We start from the raw sequence: 3910 nt of genomic DNA, 5'->3' as shown, positions 1-3910 counted from the left end.
AACTAAGCTTTAGGGCTTACTTAAAACTTTATAAAGCACTTCGAAAATGATAGGCCATGTTGAAAGGTACAGATGAACCAAGAAGTGGCTTCATATAGACTTTTTTAGCAAGATCACTATTCAAAAAGATATTTTTAACATCCATTTGAAAGGTTGGCCATTTTCTAGTTACAACAATAGTATATAGTGAATGAACAAATGTGAGACGTGCAATTGGGGTAAAAGTCTATTTATAGTCAATACTATATTCTTGTGTAAATCTTCAAGCAACAAGATAAGCTTTGTAATGTTTCATCAACCTATCAGATCTAGTCTTGATCTTGTAGACCCACTTATAATAAATCACTAACTTATCAGAAATTCATTCAATAATATCCCAAATATGAGTTTTCTCAATAACCTAAGGCTCTTTTGCCATTATTTGCAGCCACATAGGATTAGAGATAGCTTTCGAAAAATTGTAAGGTTCATGTAATTTGGCTAAAGCATAATAACAGTGAAAATCACAAAGTTAAGTATTGAGTTCCCTTACTCGGGTGGAACGATGAAGTGAAGACGATATGTATTAGGAAGGGACAACTATATCAATATCAATAGAAGCCTTAGTCAAATCAAACATATAGGAGTGAAAGAAGACAGATCATTTTTTGAGTCAAAAGTGCTTATAATAGTCTCTTTCTTTGAAAAAAAATCAAAAGATAAATATGTAAAAATACATGGAGAAAAACATGGTGAATGTAATAAAGACATACTAGTGAACTTTTTATATTCTAAAAAAATTACATGTCTTGAGATGCGAAGACATTTAGACATTAGATCATAACACCTATACCCTTTGTATTCTAAATCATAACCTAAAAAATAACACAATCTAGCTTTAGGTTCAAGTTTAATCCTTTTATGAGTAGAAAGTAAAACAAAACAAATACATCCAAAAACTTTGAGAGAATGATAATTAAGTACCTTATTATATAGACATTCTTATGGAGATTATGTGCCTAATACTAGTGTGGAAACATGATTAATAATGTAAAAGTAATGAGCAGTTTCACCCCAAAAATGTTTAAGAAAGAAAGATGAAATAAGAAAGGCACGAACTGTGTCAAGAATATGATGATATTTTCTTTCTACTCGACCATTTTGTTATGAAGTACATGGGCAAAACCTATAAGGAAGAGTCTCATCATCTTTTAACAAGTTATAAAACTTAATTTTGTATATTCAACAGCATTGTCAAACGAAAAAAATTTTTTTAAAAAAATTGAGTTTGTATCGTGTTATTGAATTCACGAAAATGAATAAAAGTTTAATCCTTTGTTTGAATAAATATATCCAAGTATAACATGAGAAATCATCAATAAATATGGTAAAATAACATGAACCTCTTAAGGTTAGTGTGGGAGCTAGACCCCAAATATCAGAATGGACTAAATCAAAATGAGTAGAAGAGATAGAATCACTTTTATTAAAACGTAATGCACTTTGCTTTCTAAGTTGACAAGATAAATAATAAAAAATATTATGAAAAATATTACCTAAGATACCAATGGAAGCAAGTTTATTCGAGAAATAAATGCATGTTATAGGCTAGAATGCCATAAATCTAAAGATATTGAAAAGTTGGTTATAGCAGTAGTAAGCAAATGTTGTGGAATTTTCAAAGTTTCAAGCTCAAACAATGTTCTAACCTTACACCTTGTCCCAACTTTTTGACTTATTTGAGGATCCTACATAATACAGTCATATCGTTGTGAAAAATGCAAATTAAGACCAAAATCACAATATTGGCCAACAGAAAGCAAATTTAAAGAAGATTAGGAACAAGGTAAATGTTAGATATACATAGTTTTACGATTTCGATATTACTAATGTGACTAGCTTTTAAAATAGATCCATTTGCTATTTTAATAATTAGACCATTAGGTATAGGTATCTTGCTTTTAAACAAAGAAGGGTTTATAGTCATATCATTTTCACAAACAATATCAAACAACCAAATATTACCTAATGTGGTAGAAGACATGATAGAAACGTGAGATCAAGATAATACTTAATTAAACAAAGTTTGAAGATTAGTAGTGAAATTTGTAATAACTTTAGAAGAAGACTCAGAAGCATTTGGTTTAGTGGTTGTTACCACAACAGTCTTGTTAGTATGAGGATTATGAATTAGACTATCATTATAATGATATTTAGCTCTAATTTCTAAACGAGATGATTAGTCCTCCCACATTGTGAACAAGACTTATAAAAAGTAAAGCTAGTACTTTTCTAAGGAGCAACAACAACAATAGTATCAACACTATGAGTTTGACTCATACCCAATCGAATTTCCTCAGATATCAATTCCATAAAAGCATTATCCATAGTTGGTAAGGGATATCGGTACAAAAGTAAAGACCTATTATTCTCAAATTCATCTCGAAGTACCATTAGAAATTGAATAAGATGAATTTGATTTCGATAAGTAATAAAATTACTAACATCACTTTTATCTTTGAATTTTGGCTCAAAATTTTCAAGCATGTCTCATAAATATTGCATTTTAAAATGAAAATCATCAATTGATTAAATTGGTTCTTAACGAAAGTGAGATAAAGTAATCAAAATATTATATTGATGAATAAAGGTAATAAAGCTGTACCATGTGGCAAAAAATCCCAAGCATCTTTAGTAAGTTCAAATCACCCAAAATGTACATTGATAGAAGAAATAGTGATATTGGTGAACCATGTCAAAATTCGATGATTCTTATTTTCTCATTCCTCTAGTCAATCTGTAAATTTATCATTGGATTCTTCTTTTTTTTCTTTCTGGTGCTTTGCGTTCTCTAGTAATAACAAGCTATAATTTTATTTCTTTTAGATAACTATACATAGCCGTAGCCTACCTATTGTAGTTATTTCCATCAAGGATAAAGAAAATTGGTTATACATTTTTTTGTTGAATACCTGCCATCAAACTCTTAAAAAAATATAGATTTGAGAAGTTATGAGCATTGATATAAAATATAAATCTTGAAGATGGAAAGAGAAACCAAAAAATCGAAGTGCAGAAGCAAAAAATAAAATTTAGAAAGGAGAATAAATCAATGATGAAAATAAGTAAATATTGATTATTCCAAAATGATTACCTTCGGAATGAATTATGAAATCACTCTTATACCATACAAAATGAGAAAATGATGAAAACTTTATTGTAATGACTTGTGTATTGGAATGAGGCTTAACGTTTATTTATACAGAGATGAAATATTATAAAATAAAAAATACAATCAATAGAAATAATGACTAAATCAATTCCATAATAAACTAAATCAATATCTAATATTTTTTAAATTAATATCAAATCAATCTAGAACATTATTAAAATATTACTAAAATAATATCATCAATCTAAAATATTATCAAAATATTACTAAAATATAATTAACAGTAGTAAACAAAAAAAAATGGTTGCAATGATCATCCATGGTGGAATCCAACCTTAGGATCACTGAAAACAACCTTCATTTGGGCCTCCAAAAGGTTGGATGTAGTGAATCAGAATTTAAAAAAAAAAAAAAAAAAGACAAATCAATTAAAAAATAAAAAATAAACGAAAAAACACTTTAACTAACCAAAAAAAAAATTAATGCACCAATCATCCGTGGCAGAATCTAGCTTTAGGATCATTGAAAACAACTTCGATCTAGGTGATCCAAACAAAAATCCTTTCTTTCTACTTGTCTCAATTTCTTCTTTCTTCCTTCTCTTTTCTTTCTTTTCTCTTTTCACCCAATACTTACCCGTTTCTTATTTTATTTTTTAAAATAAAAGAAACAAAATGGTAGGTTTTTTACTTTCTTAACCCCTTTCTTTATTTTTCAATGTAAAGAACCAAAATTATGAGTTTTGCAAAACCATTTTTT

This window comes from Durio zibethinus, chromosome 14 (genome assembly GCF_047325235.1).
Source record: "Durio zibethinus cultivar Kanyao isolate XHJ-2024 chromosome 14, ASM4732523v1, whole genome shotgun sequence".
NCBI classification, from domain to species: domain Eukaryota; kingdom Viridiplantae; phylum Streptophyta; class Magnoliopsida; order Malvales; family Malvaceae; genus Durio; species Durio zibethinus.
Note: the sequence above shows the minus strand (reverse complement) of the source record.